The 21,629-nt window shown below is 47.5% G+C and overlaps 1 long non-coding RNA gene across 1 annotated transcript; it reads right to left on the bottom strand.

Moving 5' to 3' along the window:
• Window positions 1-16,214: 16,214 nt before the first annotated feature.
• LOC144153624 (uncharacterized) lies at window positions 16,215-20,922 on the bottom strand. Its single transcript, XR_013319337.1, has 2 exons — window positions 20,669-20,922; window positions 16,215-16,862 (listed from the first exon to the last, which is right to left on the bottom strand). It is a non-coding gene; the product is annotated as an uncharacterized LOC144153624 (long non-coding RNA).
• Between the last annotated feature and the right edge of the window lie 707 nt (window positions 20,923-21,629).

Here is a 21,629-nt window from a genome sequence, read left to right as displayed (position 1 = left end):
TTACCGCAGCTAGCTGAGCCAGCCCTTTGCTGACCTATACAGGGAGGTGAAACCAGCCTAAAGCAGACAAGATCCCCAAAATTGAAAGGAACAGCGAACAGACCCAACGGGAAACAACCATGGTGTCTAAAAAAATTCGACTATAATAGCCGAAACTGACCTAAAAGAGGAAAACCACAAAAAGATACAAAAACAGCAGCTGAAATTGACCTAAAGCTAATGTAACTACCTGAAATCCCATTTATAGTGCACACAGGTGTCGTGAATAGATCATGTGCATTATAAACAATATAATCTCCAAGTATGACAAACTTTTGAAAAATAAAAGAAACAGTGGTACCGGGATTCGAACGTAGGCTTGGATGCTTGCTACACAGGAGGGGCACCACTACGCCACAAGACCACGATTCTGAGCGATTAAATGGAGTGCCACAAGCACGTGGATATACAGTGGAACCCCGCTTATATGTCCCACGGATTTACGATGACCCGCTTCTTACGACAGATCACTGCGGTCCCGGCAAACTCCCCATGGAAGCAATGCATTAAAAACCCCCATGATATGACGCCCGGGTGCATGCGGTCCGCTTCATACGACGGACCCTGGCGAGGATAAACCGGCGTTTTTCCTATTTTTTACTCTGCTACGCCACCACGTGCCAACCTTCTTTATTCTTACCCCCCGTTTAACGCTGCTTGATATGTAAAGGTCTTCCGGCGGACAGGACCACTTGCTGAAGGACGCTAGCAAGCAGGCGTGAGTGGGAGTTCACCTGCGACGGCCCCACGCGGCCGCAGTACGCCAACACTCCAACAGTGAGAAGTCGAAGTTCAGGTGGCAGGCGGACCGTGAATTTGAGGCTCTCGTCGAGCCGCCGACGAGCGCGAAAACACATACGACGCAACCCCACGGCGATGACCGAACAGCCTGAAGAAGGTTGCGTTCGAGCTAGTTGGTATTCCATAGCGTTCATCTTAAGCGCAGAAAAATACAGAGACACAGAAGACAAGGGCAAGCGCTTGTCCTTGTCTTCTGTCTCCGTGTATTTTTCTGCGCTTAAGATGAACGTTACCGAACAGCCACTTTCCCCGCCCACTCGATCCAAGTTTCTTCTGTAGGAGCCCCGAATGTCGGCTGCCGGAGGAGGCGAGAAAGCAGACGTGGAGCTGGTTTGCAGTTTCAAGACAAGACTGTTTATTTTCAAAAGATGCGTGCGCTGAGAGCGTCCCCCAACGAGTGAAAGAAGGGTAACCCCGCGTCCTTCAAAAGAGAGAGGAAAAAGGCCCCCAAAGCGAGCAGAAGGCACGGCGCCAGGACTAATGCCAGGAGTCGGCCGGACAAGTTATGCCTCCCCCCCTCCACCGACGGCGACCCCCCTGTAGTAAGCCAATCGGCGACGTCGCCAGTACGCATCTTCCACAAAGGTGCACTGTCGTCAATCCGGCGGCAGAGCGGAGAGAAAGGAAAAGCCCCGTCTCGCCGGAGACGCTTGCGCTGGGGTGCCGGGCGGCTTCCGCTACACTTCCTTTCACGACGCTCTGACCCTATATATCTGCTGTCTGCTTATCGATGTCCTTCAAGAAAGCCGCGTTGGCACTCCGCGCCTTTCTTTGCTAGAATGCCTCAATTCACGCGCGTAGCCGCAAGGGTGGAGACACGAGCGCGTTGGAACCGCCATTTTGCGTCATTCGCTCGCCGCCGAAGCAAGTCACTGTAGTAAGACCGCGCTATAGTTTTCGCCGCAACACGGTTTACTCGCTAAGTTTGAATCATCTTATCTCTTTCGCGTTGCTGGGTCTTGTGGGAAACGAAAACAACTGTGTTGAGCACTATACCAATAGCGACGGCACGGGACCGTTCAAAAGGGTGTCTTTACCATGTACGGATATGTCGGTGTTTTTTTCATTTCCGCCTTGTAGTATCGTTCCTTTCGCTTGGCCTTGGCAGTTTCCCACTCAATTTTCCCCTCTCAATTTGCTCCACCATGTCTGCCTTACCCAGCGCGCGCAAGGGGCTACGGGAAGGGGGGGGGGGGGGGCTGGTGGTCTATAAATAGCGCCGAACGCGACGTTTGGCTTGCCGACTAGCCGGGTGTAATGGAGAGGAGGGGGCACAACATAGGCGTTGCTTTTTTTAAGGACTTGAAATTTCCGTTGAAGGTTCGCAAAACACGCGAGAACGCGCTAAATGTAGTAGTTTCAATAAGTTGTTATCCCACTTTTTGTCGCGTGACACCGTCTACTACGCCGGCATTTATCCGCATTCCTGTCGTACGACACCCCGGTCATACGACGCTTTCCTGCGGTCTTTTGAAAGTCGTATTATCGGGGTTCCACTGTACTACAGTGGAACCCCTTTTCAAGAAACCGCACGAAAGTGTCTTATGACCGGGGTGCGGGTAAATGCCGGCCTAGTAGACGGTCTCACGCTACAAGTGGGCTAAGAACCTATTTAAAGTACTATATTTAGAGCGTTCGCAAGTCATTTGCGAACGTTTATAAAAAATCTGAAGTTTAAAAAAATAAAACTCCATTTTTTGCCTCTTCGTTTCCAGAGCCGTGAAACGAAACGAACGATTCCAGGCAGCGATAGAAAAAAGGCGGCGAAGAAAGGAGTAGAGACTTTGAATGACACTGATATACAGAGAAAAGAGGGTGGGGGAGAGAGAAAGTGTTGTGAAAGGTAGAAACTTGGATTGAGCGGGCGAGGAAAGCGGGTGCTCGGTCATGGCCGTGGGGCCGCGTCGTATGTGTTTTCGAGTTTGGCGGCGGCTCGATGGGAACTTCAAATTAACGGTCCGCCACCGGCCGTGGTGGCTCAGTGAATAAGGCGTTGCGCTGCTGAGCACGAGGACGCGGGTTCGATTCCCGGCAGCGGCGGCCGCTTTTCGATGATGGCAAAAAGCAGAAGCGCCCGTGTGTATGTACGAGATTTTGGCGCACGTTAAAGATCCCCAGGTGGTCAAAATTAATCCCGAGCCTTCCACTACGGCGCGCCTCATCGCCTGCGTTCCGTCGGCGCGTTAAATCTTACAATCAATCAAATTAACGGTCCGTCAGCCACCTGAACTTCGAGTTCTCGCGGTTGGCGCGTTGGCGTACTGCTGCCGTGTGGGGCCGTTGAAGGTTGACTCCCGCTCGCGAGTACCCATCTGCTTGTTGCTTGCGTCTGTTCCGCAAGTGGTCTGGCCCGCCTGCGGACCTCTGCACATCAAGCAGCGTCAAACGGGGGTTCAGAATAAAAACGGTCGAGACGAGGGGTTGAAGCGGTGTAAATGATGGGAAAAACGCCGGTTTCTCCGCTCCAGGGTCCGTCGTATGAAGTGGGCCGTGAGCAGCTGAGTACCATACCTAGAGACCGGAACTTTAGGCAAAATGCCTATTTTTTCCTCCAGTCTGTATCAAGCCCATGTAACATATAAGCATGAACTAAGGGAGGGGGAGCTTTTTAAGCAATAAATAGTTTATTGTGCCTATAGTGCCTATTTTGACTATATGGGCTTTTTGGAGCCTGAAAATGCCTTTTTTTTTGTGTTATAGATGCCTTTTTTTATTTTTTGAGTCGATGTTCTGCAGAGACTGTTCTCGCTTCAGCAGCCCGAAACGGGGTGTTTGCTTCACGCCATTTGCGGGAAAAATCCACGAGCCGCGCCAAACACGCAAAAAGCCCAAACCGTGCCCTAGCCACCACCACCTGGAACTTGCCACCTCGGCCGAGCCGCCAGAAACCCGTGCGCAGCGACACCGGAGCCAAGCTCACCGGCGACGCCCCGGTCCGCGCGAACTCTTTTGTTCTATGTCCTTCAGACGTGCTGTGTCCACCGACCAACAGGGAAAACTTCTGCCCACGTGCCCTATCTATAGCTAACAGAATAAAAAGACAGCAAACAAAAACGCGACACAGCCGCGTGCATGCTGCGCAAGCTCAAAGACGCGTGCTGGAAGAAAGCACGTGCAAATCTTAGACACCAAAGTTTTGAGGTGATGCCACGAACACGTGCACTGTGAGCCGCCGATAATGGGTGCACCGACGGCTGGAAGGAGGCAGTACGCGTACCACGAAGAAGGAACGAGAAACGGGGCTTAGGAATGGGGATCTCAGCACTTGTAGTCTAGTCGTGAAACCCGTCATCTGCCGCTGCCGGGTAATATTTAAGTGCATTTGGAAACCTAGTATTGCGGGAATTAGTTCCGAATAATCTTGCGCGCTGTCTAATAATAATTGGTGTGCAGCGCATAGTTACTGAATGCTGTTATTCCGGCAGCTTCTCTTTCCATCCGCTTCTGCAGAACAGAATAGCTCAGTAATTTTTACAGAATTATTGCACTTCCCTGTGCTTTCAATGGGATTAATCGGTGTTGTGAAGAGCTTGGGAGGTCGCTGTGCTCCGTCAATGAATAATAAGTTGCAGCAAAGATCTTTCTTCGACGCACAGTTATTCCTTCAAGGGGCATCCACCAGAGCTCGTTGTTACACTGCCAGGAACTCGTCTGAGGGCAGAAAACTACACCGAAAACACTCCGGTCTCGATCAATAGCTTTGCAACGGACGAAAGCGTCGCAGCCCAAAGTATTTGCCTCATGCTACACTTCAACGTGACATGGCACATTCGTGTTCTTATTTTGCACTCTTAGAAGAAAGCATCTCAGTAGCAGAGAGAGTTGGCGCCACTCTAAGAATGCTAAGTTATTTGAGAGGTTCAGGACAGATCTGCCACCATCCCCGAAGGATCTGATGATTAAATCTACCTGACAAAATTTCTGGATTCTACGTGCTTAAATAACTTCTGAATGTTCTGAGGAGCCAAAGTTGTGATATTCCAGATGGAATTAGATCACGGAGCGTCCCGAAGTACAAGAACGCTTCGCCAACTTCAATGGACGTTGAGCGTTGTTTTTTCGCACCCAATTATTGCCTGAACGGGGGTACAACTTCAAGCAGCAAACAATCGAAATTCGTGTGGTTTTCCATGGCTTTCAGTCTTTTCTTTTGGTGTTGAATCACCGTAAATTTCACGTAGATTTTGAAATATGAACTCTTGTGCTGCTTATTTACCGGAGAAAAATAAAACTACTTTCCCGCTGCACATTATTTGCCCGCGGTTTCACTGCACGTCAAAAATTTGTGCTAAAATATGCGTCTGAAGTAAATAGGAATTGAGCCTATATATGCCTAATCAAGAGTATTTGTTGCCTATATATGCCTAAATGGCACTTCTCAGTGCCTATTATAGGCGCCTAAAACCTGGACTATTCGTGCCTAAAGTTCCGGTCTCGAGTCATACCAACCGGATTTTTATTAATGCATCGTTTCTATGGGGAGTTTGCCGGGACCATGGTGGTCCGCTATAAGAAGCGGGTCGTCGTAAGTCCAGGGCACGTGTCAGCGGGGTTCCACTGTACCAAACATGCGCCTAGATGGTGCCATGCGTCACTAGGCTGTGCTGACTAGGAAACGCCCATACGCCGCATGGGAAGCGTGTTTAGCTTTAGAGAAGGGTCTCCCACTGGGAGGCACTCACCCAGACACAGTAGTTCCCAGGGGTCACGTCCTCGAAGCGGACATCCAGGGAGTGCTCCTGCATCGCAGGCAGAGCAATAATCATGGCGCACACGTCACCCCCCGCTGCTTCAAGGCTGGCGGCCAGAGCCCTTCTGTGGGACCTAAGCAACACCCCCACTTCCTGCGCCCACCAGGCCCAGGGCGAGCTGATACCACGTGAACAAGTCCCACAGACGGTGGGCGGTGTCCAGCACGTAGTCGAATCAGTCGCCCCAGGGCAGTATGCTAGGACTTCTCGATTCAATGGGGCGACTTCAGGAGCGGTTACTCAAGTGGCGGTGAGATGTTTGAGTGGCGCCCCCTGGCTCTGACGTCGGCTTAGGGACTCGCGCCGCTGTCGTCTGCTACACTCCGCTTGTAAGGGGAAGCAGTGCCTGTGCTAGAAATCACCCGCTTTCATGCTTTCGTGAATTATAAAGCGTATTTCTAGTAATTCAGTTATCTATGCCAGCTTCTGACACATCTGGATGAATTCAAGCTGTATCCCCCACAAGTTTGCAACACGCGAGGAGAGAGAGAACGACTTTTCTCAGAGCGTCGGTCAGAAGATCTTGTGTAACTCGTCCTTTCTAGCTTATTCGCGAGGTTCAGCGCTCAGAGCTCCGTGATAAGTATTCAAAATGCGTAGGGTTGCCTGCAGTATTTTTGAGATACCCTTATGAAGACTCAACAGTCTATTGCTACGTGCTAAGCAGCGGGCCCCTATACGCGCATCGTAGAGCAAGAAATAAAACGGCTGTCTTCTATTTGTTTCGTTGTTGTTGACTTGCATCACACGAACGTTTTTTTTTTTTCTGTGCCCAACCTATTAATTTTTCTGCACCGTCCCAAACGTCTTATTAGTAGGTTTGGGTATGTTTCGGAGGCACACAAAGATGGTGTGGATATTTTGTTCAGGCTGTATTGGATTTCGTTGTGGCTGGTTACAAGAAGCTGCATATCCGTAGCGTGCGTTGTTTAGTCACATGCAAATACAATAAGAAAGTTTATGCTACGCAACCGCGATCGCACTCCAGACAACGTTGTCAAGAGTACTCGAAGGCGGCTTTTGTGCCCCGAATTTCTATCGTAACCATCGTTATCATAATGAACTGACTCTCAACCCGAACAATTATGACATGATTACGGTGTTGAAGGTTTCATATACTCGCTAGCGAACGCAATAAATAGCGTACGTGCATATATTGCAAGAATTGAAACCGATGAATATTTCCAAGGAAGTCTTTGTTGTTTTCCAACTCTTCCAGGCGTAAAGAACTAATCCTGGTCTTCTCGGGATGGCGTTCTATGAATTGAAGGAAATAATTTTTAGACTGTTGTCCTGGACAGAGGGCGCAGCCGAATAACTAGCTCGACTTCAAATTAGCTCAAATAATTAGCTCGAAATAAAGTTTTCTCCTCCTCCTCTTGAGTGCAGTTCTCACATAAAGCATATCTGAATATTCTGAAGATATGGCTGTGCGAAATGTGCCGAAATATCCCTCCAGGTATGAAAAAACATAGCGTTACTGTATCTTTACCGTAGACGTGACTCGTTTTACTCAATAAACATCCATGCTGGTTAGAAGCCTGGTATAAAACGAGCAAGCGCCTGTACACACAGTAAGTTATTTGGAACTCAACCTACATTTTGCGCGCCATAGTTCATTTCGGCATACTTTCACGCCATGACAACGTAAAGTGATGTGATACAATACTTTCGAGTGTTTGGCAAGGGTGCAAAAACTCTTTTACCTTATATATGATTACCGGGGACCGTAATGCCCTCTGCCAAAGCTGACAACCCCGAAGGCCTGGAATTTGTTTTGGTCTTGTATTTTCGCTGTTGTCGGTTACTAGCAGCTGGCTGTTCCCTTTGTTCGAGAGATTGCTTAATACAGAAGCTGACGCCTAGCTCCGAATCTTCGCGCTCCGCACAGGACAGGCTCCGAAAGCAATGGGTTGACACCGGCAATGTTTCTTCCGTAGCGGTATCCAAAACTATACTTTAACTTACGCCCTGAGCTAGTGTGTGCGATTATAAGCCTATTAATTATGATAAAAAGTTGCGCACATGCAAATTCTCGTGCGGACAAGCATCAGTCGTCAACGGAGCGCAAAGATACAGCAGGGAGAGCGACCCTAGTGAAGCAGACGAGAAATGCGAGAATCCCTAAGCCGACGTCACGGAGGCGCGCTTTGCAGCGCCGCCCGTGGTCGCGCTCACCGCCAATAGCGTTTTTGCTTCACTTTCATCACTTTTTTTTTCATCTTCCAGACCTTGCTGCTGTTAAAAACTGGCTATTGCGACTGAGAGATTCAACTGCTTCAAACACTCCACCTAAGAAGCTCACGTCCTCCCTGTCTTTAACACTTTCGTGACCGCGCCTATTTCCATCGATAGTACGCTATCGATGAATACAAATTAACATTTTGGCGTTCTCCTAACGCTTATGAACCGCTCACGCCATCCAAATGGTAAAGGAGGACGTATTTGATCAGTTTCACTTTCGAATTTTGTTTTTCCGCTGCGTGGGGGATTTTTAAATGTCCTTCGCCGCCGAGGAGACGAGCTCACGTGGTTTCAGTTATGGTGTCGCCGCCGCTCGCCGATTCTTCGCGTGAATTTCGACGTATTCCGATGTAACTGAGCTTGAATCTCTGCACGATGGTAGCAGCACAGGCACAGAAGACGAATTGGAATTTGTCAGACTTCCCTACCCCTACGGTCAGCAGGGGCGTAGCCAGGGGGGGGGGGGGGCACACCGGGCCCGTGCTAACCCCCCCTCCCCCCTCGAAATGTTTCGTGCCAGGCTCGGGCGCGGTTCAAGTAGCTTGACGAACCGCCTGAAGTCGCCTGCAGGTGCGAAACCTGCAGTTTTAAGGACATTCTTGTTAATATAAAGCTGAAAACAAGGGCTACGTCAACGTCTGATCCTTGTGCCCGCTCCAGATGCAGTACATGTCAACATATACAGCCCGGCCGCATTTCGCATCGGATACGCCGAGCAGCGCCGGGCACCCGCTGCGAGCCGATCGAGGCAGTACCGTTGTTTCGCAGGCGGAACACCACGGCAGGGAAATGGCGGAGCAGCAGTAAAAGCCTCATATAGGCATGCATGTGGTCTGGACTTAAGCGCGTCATTCCTTGTCTTTACACTGGTACAAAGTGTAATAACATGGCAGAGCATGTCACTGTATTTTGTTCAGTCAACTATCAATCCTTGATATGTTTATTTTTCTGCCGACATATTGATTATTGCAGTTCCATAATTTCTGCTATATGAAAAGCATTGCTCTGCCCATCTTGTATATTCTCCACATCAACAAAACTGCAAAATTGTCTTTATTGCGGAGGTTTTTCTTTTAGGCACTTTTCTATTGTTTTTTGAACTCCCTCTTCGTTAAAATCAGCATTCTGTATTTGCTTAACTGGAATTTCACTGCAGCCATGTCTGTTCGATTGAACGGCTAGAAATAGAATGAAATTTAAAGAACGTGCAACAAGCTCAACATTCAACAGCCGAGCAATAAGGTGTTCCGCTAAGAGAAAGTTTAAATTTCATGTTACTTGCACAAAAAATAACAAAACGGTGATTACTTAAGGACGAAGATGCACGTTTGCTAGCTTCACCGCTATAAAATACGAATGTGCCGCACGTACAATCCAGAGCGATTTGAAGGTTATAGCGTGAAAGCTACTATTTCAAATAAAGCAGACGGAACACCAGCTTTAGCAAATCTTCCACGCCAGTTTCGTTATCGTCGGCGTAGATATAAGGCAACCAAGTCTGTGCTTGATAACCACGAATGTAAAGCTTGAAATCCAAAGGGTGGCAAGTCAGTCGTGCGGGCCATTGTTGTAGCATTGAACAGCCGACAAGGGAGAGAAGAGTGAGAAATCTTGATTTTCATGGTTCGAAACGAAACCGTACCCCGGTGGCACGCTTGGCCGCTCGATGCTGGCGCGATAACCTTCAAATCGTGCTCGACTGTACGTCATAGCTGATAAAAAAACTTATTGGTCCCTTTTCTAGAGGAAGATCTAAAACACGCAAATCTTGATAGTAAACACCAAGTGTTGGCCTCCACTTCCGCCTGACGAACTTTGGAGACCGCGGGCCACTCACGAGCACATTCATGATCATGCTCACGAGCGCGCGCAGACATAACGGCCTGCTCTAGGGACGATCGGATCACCCGTGGCCTACCCATAGACCGGCGAACGGGAATTTAGGTAATCATCATCATCATCATCATGTAAGCTCTTTAAGGTGGGCTTTACTGCTAGCGTTCAGCATACACAAATCGCATGTTGAAGTCAGTTATTTCAAGCTTCGTTTGAAAAACAACGCGCATTGCCTTGCCTATATATTTCTCCCTCCCATCTTTTGGTCGACCACCCCCCACCCCCGAAAAAAATTTCTGGCTACGCCCCTGACGGTCAGCGAAAGTGCGTCAAGTCGCCCCGGATCATCACCAGGTGTGCGCCCTTGAGTTTGGCTTCTTTCTCCGGTCGCTCTATCGCGGGCGCGCGTTGTAGTAAACAGATCTGGCCCTAATCTAAAGGCCACAGCTCTTATCTGCAGGGTGTCGACTTCGTTCGGGCGAGACCACTTCGCGCCGACTGCACAGAGAGTAGAGTATTCTCCACGAAGACGGCCGGAGTTGACCTTGACGTAACGCTCCGGATCAGCTCGCGGCGGTTCGTGTTTATATTATTATTTTAGGTGCGGAGCACCCTAGGACCGCCCATTGTCCATCCACGTCCGAGCGCATAGCATTTACAACCGCAAAAAATCACACAGGCACCGGAAGGATTCGAGCCTGTGTCTGGCAGACCAGACAGAGTTAGTGTCAGTCGTCTTACCTATTGGGCTACGATCGTGATTTAGTTCCTTAGAGTCACACGGCTTACTCCCTCGCCTGTAACGGTGCGGAGAACCTTAGGACCTCCCAATGTCCGTCCGCATATACCCGTGGGCACACCACCATCAAGCGGAAATCAAGCGAAATTCGATTTGAGCCGGGAGTTGAAGTTTCATTTAGGGAATAATCAAGATGTAACTCACGGTTCAAATCGAATGACGGTCGGGGCGCCAATCGGATGTCACTTGGGGCGCAACTTGGATATCATTTCGAGTCCCCGTACTCCGCGCCCTCGCCATCATCCACGGAGTGGAGATGCTACCATTTTTTGTATGCAAATAACGTCTGTACTTACGCTGCTCATATTTACAGTATTAGTCTAGAAGCGTTTTATGTTCAAAGTGTTTATCTCAAATTGTATTTACGTCTACCGTGTGCAAAGTAGCACTGAGGTTATCAATTTTTTCGTTTTTGTTACTTTCTTTTCACAATTTTTTGATAAATTTTTAATGTATCGGATGTTTGAAATTATTACTTTTGGAAAGCCCCATTTTTCCTCTATCATATCATAACCTAGCATCTATAAAATATTTCCTGGACCACCCAAAAATATCCGGTGGGCACAAGTGTTTATATAATTGCATGTATGTAAATAACTTTTGCACTTACAAAGTTTATTTTTGCAGTATTACTTTATAATGCCCTTATGTTCAAATTGTATATTTCAGAAAAATTTTTTGTAGCCTGTGCAAAGAAACATAGATGCTTTCATCATTTTGTTTTTCTTTTTGTTACTTTTTTGGTTTTGTTACTGTTCCTATAAAATTTGGTTGGAATCAGTTATTTGAAAGTATTACTGTTATAAAGCCCTATTCGTTCTCCCTCATTTAGTATCTTACACTTCGGCATCACTCATTATCTGTGGCAAAAAAAAACATTTCCAGGAACGGAAAAACAACCGATTTTTCCGCGGTCACGAAAGTGTTAAACGCAGGGCGTCACCTTGCTCTCAGCCTGAAGTTCTCAAACCACGCGATTAATGCGCACAAAACGCAACCGCGAACCCCCCTCACAGGCCTGCACCAAGATCCACAGAAGGAAGCCAGCCCGAGGACTCTTGCCCGGTGTCCGCCACACGCAACTCGAGTGAAAAACTTTTGTACTCACCCGCAGTGGGTGCTCTTCGTCGGCCACATCCCTGCTGACGTTCTCACAATCCCCTTTAGACGCAGCCTCATCGGAGAGACGAAACAGGGTCACCCCCAATTTCTTGCAGCGAGGGTCAACGTCTAACTCCACGTAGACCTCAATGGCGCGTCTGCACAGCAGGCAAGGGCAGGGGAGGGCGCTCACACCAACAGCCTGGGACTCACCGCACTTATGCGAGAAGCAATCTGGCGCTCCTTTCCCACACACTATATCCTTATGGAGGATTACCCGCGCTGAATCTAACCGAAGAGCCCCAATGTCAGGCACACGCTGCCTATGAAGGTTGCCAATTGAAGCTTCCCCACGAAACAAGCTTCCACGGCCAATGGCTGAAACATCACGCACAGTGACAGCTGCGGCAGTGAAAAGGCGCAAAGGCGAGAACTCACCGGTAGTAATCTCCTTTGGGGATGACCGTGGCAGACCAATTGCGGCACAGCTCCTTGTCGTACTCTGCAAGTGACCGCTTCGCCCGAGAGGGTTCCTTCACCAGGTTGGGGCCCATGTCTGTGAACACAACCAACAAGACCCTGCCACACCCTTCCACACCCTCTTTTTCTGCCCAAAATGCAGTGAAGGCTGCCCTCGTTACTAAAGAAACACCACAGTCCCAGTGAGTTCGCGCTCTAACCTAAAACGTCACACCTTTCAAGGTTTTTCCGACTCTTTTGTGGTGCCAAACGATTGCCTTGTTTGTCTAGAAATGAACCACAAATGCCGTCAGCTTTTTTCTCATTTCCCTTCAATTTTTCTTTAAATTTCTTTTCAAGCGCGACAGAGTGCTGCCGCGTCGGGGAACGAGTCGGGAATGATGGCCAGGAGTAGGGAATGACGGCCAGGGAGGTTGCAGGCCCGATTGCACTTAGTAACCTCAGACTTTTGCCAATGCTTGTGATATAAAAATAGGCACTGGCAGTAGCACAGGGTAACAGGTCTCACATTCCTCTACTCAAATCTTGCAGTTGTACCATAACGTTCCAGAAGAACAGCCACCCAAAGTACAGAAATATCAATTGAAAAATATCGGATGGGCGAACTTTCGGGCCAATTGCGGAAAGCACAAGCACATGACCGCATGAACACATGTAAAGATGATTCGCGTTTATCTTGTGCACTCATCGGCACTAAAGCCGTCGATCTTTTTGGCGTCTTTCAGTAAATTGAATATTTCATCTGTATAGGGGAGCGGGCAGTGTTTCGGGGGAGGGCGTTTTCTGGGAACTTTACGGTACCTGAATGACAATGCAAAGCCCTTCACTGAAGGCACTCACAATTATTTACTTATTTGTTTATTTTATTTATTAAAATACGCTCAAAGCCCGAAGCCATTACAGAGAAGAGTGGTTAACATTTCATACAATATTAGTTACAGCCGTTTGAATCATGTAGGATCCGGAATGCTGGCGATGGAGGCGGGGAGGTGGTTCCAGTCGTCGCAGGTCTTGGGAATGAACGAGTGAAACTAAGGGTTTGCGCGACAGGTAGGAACCCCTACCTTGAACCCGTGATCCTTATGTGCGGTGTTGTGGGATGGAGCAGAAATGAGAGCCTGTTTTAGAATGGGGTTAGTAAAGTAACTCTTATGAAAAAGGCACAAGCGAGCAATTTTTCTTCTAGCAGCAATTTCACTGAGTTTAAGAGAAGATTTAATTGACACGATGCTAGCGGTTCGTGAGTAGTTTGTGACAGCCCGGTTCTGAATGGCTTCCAAGGATGAAGACAACACCACCATACGAGGGTCCGAAACCGATGATGCATACTGTAATTTTGATCTAACAAGGGTTTTATATCGTAAGAGCTTTAAAGACACTGGAGCAAAAGCAAAGTTACGGCGTAAGAAGCCAAGGCATGCGATTAGCATTATTAGTACTAACATAATTAATATGTTCATGCCATTGCAGATTAGTGCTGATGTGGACGCCAGGGTACTTATAAGGAGAGACAGAAGATAAATGTACATTGTTAAGTTCGTACGGAAATAGGTACTGCTTGACGCCAGAAGAAACTCTCATTATTTTACATTTCTTAACGTCAAGTTGCATCAGCCAATTATTGCACCAAGAAGATACGGTATTAATGTCGCATTGGAGAGAGACGGAATCTTCCGGGTTAGTTATTTCACGATAAATCACGCAATCATCAGCAAAAAGTCTAATTGTAGACAAAATGCTGTTAGGAAGGTCATTAATATAAATTAGGAAGAGTAAGGGACCTAACACAGAACCTTGCGGTACTGCAGATGTTACGTGTTGCAACGGTGAGTTACAATTGTTAGCACTTACATATTGTATTCGGTTAGACAAAAAACACTCTATCCACTTGCGTAAACTGCTTTCTATTGTAAGAGGATTAAGTTTTAACAAAAGAAGTTGATGGGAAACTGAATCGAACGCTTTTTGAAAATCTAGAAAAATGCAATTGACAATGGCACCCCGGCCTGTTATGGAAAATAAATCATTATTGAAAACTAAATGTTCAAAAATGAAAACTAAATTATGTTCAAAAACAGTTGGTCGCAGCTTTTGCAAAAACCATGGACACAGCGGAAGTACCTGCCACTCTTTTCTGTAAAAAAATTAAAACGAAAACACTGAGACGAGCCCCCACCAATCCTGCCTTGCAATCCATAATTTTGGATGTCACAAATTGTAGCCGGAGGAAGTGTTCGGGGCGATGAGACTTGTTTCTAGGCTTTTGTAATTTTTCGCATTAATAAGCAAAACTTCTGCCGTTGCAGGTGGCATATCGTGCAAGCCGATACCATTCACCGGTAGGAGCCAACTTCTTTCTGCACTGTTGCGGTGGCCCCATGAAGCAGTGGAAAAAAGCGTGCACGAAGTGAACCACATGGGATCTGCTTTTGCAAAGCAGCCCAGCACCTTTTAGTGCCTTTGTGAAGTGCGCACACTGCACTGCCGGCAGATGCCCTAGCAAAGGATGTCCCATGTTAAGCTCACTTAAAGGGGCCATAAAGGTAAGACAGGCTTGCTAAAAAAAGACTGCTTTGTCTTCGTAACAATTACGCAATTTTATTGCCAACTTTGAGTCAATAGCAGAGATGTTAAAGAGAACATATGAAGCAGAGCCAGCTCTCCAGCCACTTTCTGGCCATTCCTCTAGGATGTTGCAGAATCTTGTTTGTGTTTAATTCTAAGTGGCCGCTGACCCAATCCACTGCCATGACACGTGACTGGACCATTGCAGTGGGGCCATCGTGTCACTGGGCCATCGTGTTGTGTTTGAAGGCTAATGGGCAGTAAACCCACTGGTAACCATGCTTTTAGCGCTGCCCCATACCATCACTCCTGCCTACATTACGTCAATGTAGCGCGAACTTTGAAAGTTGTTCAATATTTCTTTCGTTTCATCGGCTAAGAAAACACCCGTCGTGGCTGGAACAGTGCATTACCAAAGGCTACGCTGGTTCTTTCAAATTAAACAAAGTTTCATTTTGTCTTCATGGCCCCTTCAGAGCTCCCTGTGACGTGCAGGTTTCGCCCCCTGCAACCCCAGTGGTGGGGCAGGGTGGGACGAGGGAACAGCCCATCTGTGGGCGGACCACACGCGGCCACGTGTGCAAAACGTCCCAGGAAGCGTTCATCACAAGAGCCACACACTTGCACAGTTATACCCGCGCCAAACGTGCACAAAAATGCCATTAAGTGCTTAAGGCCTTAGGAAACCGGATGACATTATTTGGGCGGTCCGTGTTACACGCTAAAACGCAAAGCCATTAAATGTGTACGTGCGTGATGGTATTAAATGACCAAAAAGAGAAAGGCACTTCTATTGCAGAAGTCTTTAGAGCGCAAAAAAACCTTTTTATAAGGGTAAAAATGTTTTTGTGAAGTAAAACGAGTGTTTTTCAAAGGAGCCATGATGAGAAAATACAACTTCGTTTAATTTGAAAGAACTAGGATTCAGTATCTCACTCAGCTCTATTACAGCCACAAAAGATGTTTTTTTTACAAAAAAAGCAAGAAGTATTTAAACTTTCAAATTTTACGCCACAGTTACGTGTTATGAGCAAGAATGACGTCATACGGGCCAACAATAAAACATAATTTTAAGTGTGTTAACTGCACGTTAGCATTCAAGTGATGCGGTAAAATGGAACTAGATGCCCCATTACAGACGTCCAGTCATGTGTCGTCGCGACAGGTCAGTTATGTGGCCGCCAATCACACAAACACGGTTCCGTGACGTCATAGAAAACTTGCAGGAAATTGGCTAAGGGGTCGCGACTGCTTCACACGTTTTTTTATATCTCCGTTATTTGTTCTAAGATTGCGCTGATATTGGTATCATTGTTACCGGGACTAAGCAGTCTTTCTAATTAACCCAACTTGTATTTTGTCTTCATGGCTCCTTTAAACAAATGGTGCGAGCCGTGTCTAAAAGTGGCTTCAGCAGTTGCTGTCGCCTGCCAGCGGTAGCCAAAACCGAAATGTTCTAAACAACAAGTAACATGAGCGAGAGAGAGTGAGACATTAACTTTATTTTGAGGAAGTGTCTCGAGGAGAATCGAAGTCCGAATGATGGTGGCAGGTAGCGGGCTGAAGGGCCCCCTCCACCTGGACGTCTTCTCCTGACTTAGATTGGTGGTCCCGTGGTGGCGGGCCGACGTTGCCTGCTAAGCACTGGCTCCTTCTTTATCTTACCTCAGGGGTCATGCCCGCACGTTCCCATGATTTGGGCAGCCGTGCTGTTTCCCAGATCAGGTTAAACACGAAAATGACTGCTTCTACTGTGTCTTTGTGCCAGCGTTAAATCATTTCATTTGTTCAGATAGCCACGTGTGGGGCTATTCTGGAAGGTACGAATAAATAGTCCTCAAATGTGAATGCAACTGTCCCATGGCGTTTCCTCGTTGTGATGAGGCACCACAACCTTTTTGCGTTGAAGAAGTGCTGTGGTGTAGTGGGTAGAGCTGCTGACTCGTTCTAAACGCTAACAGAGGGCGTATCCCCACTAACGATTGGGAATGTGTGTCCTGTCCACCGCATACACTTGACCCTCACCCCACCCTTGGCGCTTCTGTAGAGGAATTTACACATGGAAGGTGCATGTCAAACATTCCATCTTCGTGGCACACGGGATGCATCTACCTTTGACTTTCACGCCCCAACCCGTACCCCGTGAGCGCCTGCTCGCACGAGGGCTCTGGAAATGGGTTCCCACCTAGTGTAGCATTGATTTCAGCAGGCCGCAGCGACGTCAGGTTCCCTCCAGGGGACACCACCTGCACACAGAGGGTGAACGTTTCAGGGGCACTCAGGTGCTTCGCTTATAGGAACTTGATCTGTCTGGCAGCCCTTCTCGGCACGAAATTTAAGGGCTTGGTGCAGTCAACTCGAACGCTGCAAGGCTTCGCAAGATGTTGAAGCAGCGTTCCACACCGCACTGCGGTATAAGTTGTCCTAAAAATTCAGCCATGTGATTTCTGTCCTCGTAATCGAGCCTTTTAGAGTGTGAGGTAATTCCGGTATCCCGTCCCTATGTGCAGGATAGCCAACGCGACAGTTCCCTGGTTAACCTTTCCACATTTCCTGTACTGTTCCTTCCTTGATTTCAGCCAACGTCCTCTGTTGTTGTTTTTTTTATTTCAGTCTTTTCAGGGTCAACACTCGCCGACAGGGTACGCATGCCCCAAAATTAATGCTATTGCTTAGCCCAAATACTGAGAAACCTCAATTACAGTGGTCAGGGTAACTACCCATCTCTGGTAAAAGCTGCGAAGTAATTAGGCAGGGTATTAGCAACTTACCACATAAAACCTACATTCTAAGTTCTAACTTCTAAGAAAGTAATCTTATACACACATGGACCACCTTTAGCATAGATACTGAAATGCTTGAAGAGTTTGAGGAATGTCCTCTTTGGTCAGTGCCGATCCCAGCCTTGAGCAAAACCTGAGAAGGGTTGAAACTTGGGCTGCTTCGTACATAACTTTGGAAGAAGCACAGTTGTTTGTCTACTTATGTCTACTTATCTTCCCATCCCATTTGATGAGTTGTAGTTTCCTTCTGAGAAAAAATTAGAATGAAAACAGTACTCTCAACTAATGAGCATTAAGCTATATCTGTCACTGAAAAGGATGGTTATTGGTATAGATAATCAATGTGTACTTAAATATTTCTTCCAGCAATAAATAATTTAGTTATTTATCAGGTACTTACGGCACAGACATTTGGGGACTAGGAACCTTGGAAGAAAACTTACGTTCACGAGAGTAAATTGCTGGGATAGTTGGTTGATAATCTACTTAAACAACTACCAGTGAAAATGATGCAGAAAAGAATGGGAAGGCCCAGACACAACCAGTGCATGTGGGCCTCCTCCTACATCCTCTTCCGGTGGTTCTAGTGGTTCTAATAGGAATACTGATAGCAGCAACGATTGGAGACAAGGAACGAGCACCTTAGATAAGGCAGCAAACTCGATTCAAAGACAGCCTATCTTCAATTACGCAAAGGATAGGGGTTGGGCTGCTCATGCAATGCAGAAAACTGGCAACCACCAGGATAATGGGGTAGCTACCAAGGGCCGCGACAAGAAGAAGGGAAAGATCGTGAACTCAATGGAAGGACGAGATGGGGAAAGTCTGGTGTCAAGGAGTGGACAGCATAGGGCAGGAGAAGATGAGAGTCAGTGGGAGAGGCCTTCTTCCCACAGTGGACATGATAACATGCGCACCTGGCATCTTTCCAGACCTTTTCAAGGGTACGTCTTGTTGTGCTAATGCTGCAACAAGCACAACATTGTCATGAGACACATAGCTGAACAATGTCCCACGGTTCAAGACAGAAGACGATGAAGATGACGAGGAAGTGGCTGTATCCCGCGCCTCCTGTCTTATGGCCGCCATGTACATTCTGTAAATACGTCCATCCCATCTGCTTGTAACCAGATCACTTCCAATCAATGACGGATCGCCTCATCACTTCTGCTGCGACCTAACAATATTTTCCGGTCCAAAAAAGTGTGACGCTACCCTCCATTTTTTCTGTGCATAAACACATCCTTCGTGATCCCAGTGAAGCACTACAGTGTGCGCTAGAACTAACCACTCAGGAATACCATCAGTAGTTATCTCAGAAACACTTTGGACATGCATTTCACTCGAGCGTAAAATCTGCAAGCAACACCGACTCAATATTTGCAAGGGCCAGCCTGGAAACAGATTCCAGAAGAAGCAAAAGTGCAGCAGAGATGTGCGCATCACGCAATGACAACTCGGCGATTGGCCCAAAGACCGAAGCCACCCCCACGGCACAGCTCTGCCTATCTGTGACTTTCGCCCTTACGGATAAGCGCATGCCTGCAATGCCAGCCCGGAGGAGTCCGGAGAGGAGCCGTCATTTGGCCTCATAACCACTTCCTTTTCGTGATTTGGTGGCCAAAAAGGTGCCACATGAAAGCACATGAAAGGTAGGCAGAAAATCATTCTGATATCCGCGTGTCATGGGCTGCAAATCTGATGCTGCGAAACAAAAAAATTACCGCGAGTTCGAATATTTTATGCATGTTATTGTTCAACTTTGCGTCTCTGCGGCCACAGCGCGTGGTCAAAAGGGCATATAAGAAACAAAAGCCTGACGAGGGCTGGTTAGTTAAACGTACTGAATAATTTGAGGCGCTAAACGACGGGGACCAGAAGAAACACGTAGACACAGACAAGGCGCCTTGTCCGTGTCTACGTGTTTCTCCTGGTCCCCGTTGCTTAGCGTCTCAAATTATTTGGCATATAAAAACGTGTGACGTACACCCTTTGTCAAAATTTTCTTGGCCAAACCCAAGCCAACGACAAAGAATTCCAATAATAAGCTTTACCGTCAACTATGACAAAATTATTTTATGACAGTAAGGAAGAAAGGTGTTTCCTCTAGCTTTCCAGCATAAAACATATCAGTGTCGCTCAGGACGTAAGCTTGAACATTGAAATTTTTGCGGCCTGCACACTTTCAGCTTGGCCTAGAAAATTTTGAAAAAGACTGTACATCACACTGGGTAGTGTGCAGGGACACTGCTGAGAGCACTGCGGGGAAGCCTGAACTTAGCAGAAGCCCATTGTGATGCACAGTGAACATTGCGTGAATATATCCCTTCAAGTTTTTTTTTTTTTCAAGTAAACATAAGACGGCAGATGCAAGAGCTGGCAGCTGCTCCGCGTCTTTTTCCGCCTCTCTGGTTATTTCAGTCTTATCACGAGGTGTCAGAGCCCTTTGTTTGCAAGCATCGCGCGCAGCTAGGAAAGATAAAAAATCATATTCATGGGTGCCTTTCACCGATCACGAGCCACCGAATACAACAAACGCAGGCAGGTGCCGTTGGGAGATTCCCCCGAGATGTGTCGAGGGACAAAGAAGTGCGGGAGGAGCTAAGGGGAAGCTGGCAATGAAGCAAACCGGCTGGACGGGGAATTGAAACAAACGACGGTACGGGGCGGTGTTGAAGAAAAAGGCGGGGGAAAAAACGAAAACAAAGAAGGGGATGATGAGGCGAGCTGCCTGAAAGAGACTGAGGCAGGAAAGAAGAGAGGGGAAATTGCTGCATTGCTGTAGAAAAACGAATGTGGAGCAAAAGACCAATAAAATGAGAGGGACGCTGGTCTTACACCCGCCGTAGGCCTTGCCAAGTGCATGAGCCTTCGTATGAAGGGGCACTGATGCAACCTGTAGCAGCACTTCTGCCTTGATTTTACTTTAACCCCATTAAAACACACACACACACACACACACACACACACACACACACACACACACACACACACACACACACACACACACACACACACACCTGCGACGCTGAACAGGCGAGAACAAAGCAATCAAGAAACGACAGATAAGGCGCCTCTATGTGTCGTTTCTTGCCTTTTTTCATCCTAGTCTGTGTAGCCTCGCAGGTTTCTTCTTTAAGGCACACACCAACAAGCTCAGCAACAAGTGTTGTTAATCTGCCTTTCCTCACTGGTCTCAGAAAACAGGTGACACAATTGCTGGCGCGCAAGCTAGCCGTGCACGTAAGTCCCAGGCCAGCCCAGCTCACCACTGCACAGTACAGGCCAGGCTCCAGTCCGGCAGCTGGGAAGAGGATCTTCTGCTGATCAGCCTGTGACATGGAGAGCAGGAGAGCCAAAGCGGTGTTGCGCACATCCACACGGTGAAGAAGGGAAGCTCATGCATATTTCTTCACAAGCTCCGTTTCTCGAGTGGTTTCACTTTCTACAGAATGCATGTGTTGCAAATCACGTTAGCATGAGCTTTCTTCGTACCTGTTACCATGTAGCAGCCAAGGACATAAATCAGTATATTGGTAAAGAACAGATATAATGCTCGTTAAAAATGCTTTCACAGTGTAGACCGCTTATAACGTATGTGCACTATTAGCGGTGCCCCACTATAAACAAAACATGCGCGAATCGAAATATATCACAAGCTACCTTTCAATCATTGTTTATCGTCACTCAAAAGAACGCCACTTAAAAACCCAGGTATAGTCCTGATTTCGTCTTTCTTTTTCCCGCGTCAGACACTACTGCTGTACGGTCTAACAAATTGTGAGTGTGGCTTTAACTTTGTGTTTATGTTTTGAGAGATCTGCGTTTCTCAGCGTCCAGAAGAACGGATGCCGCAGGGAGGGAAGTAGCCCAGCTTACGCCGGTGAGACATCGTGATAAGAATTCAGGCGGTATATATTTTTTTTTTCATCCGCGTCTTGCGGTCGCGATGCCAAAGGCGGCTGCTTCAGGCCAACGTACAGGTAGTGGGAACCTCCCGTACCGTGGCTCGACTCGCTAGATCCAGGTGTTCAAAAAGGGAAAAGGGTAGTTAATTGCCTACCTGCACGAAATTGTAATCGCAACAGCTTACTCTGCCCAAGGAAGAAGTGGATTTTGTGGCTCACTACCTTCAGAGGTGTGCCAAAACGAAGGGCAGTTGTGGTTATCACGCATGTGCAAAGGGAACACGCCAACAGAAGGGTGCCTATTTTTTTTTTAATTTTCTCT

The sequence above is a fragment of the Haemaphysalis longicornis genome, unplaced genomic scaffold (assembly GCF_048455015.1).
Source record: "Haemaphysalis longicornis isolate Haplotype H1 unplaced genomic scaffold, Haemaphysalis longicornis Haplotype H1 scaffold_9, whole genome shotgun sequence".
Lineage (NCBI taxonomy): Eukaryota > Metazoa > Arthropoda > Arachnida > Ixodida > Ixodidae > Haemaphysalis > Haemaphysalis longicornis.
This window is presented reverse-complemented; position numbering and strand designations above follow the sequence as displayed.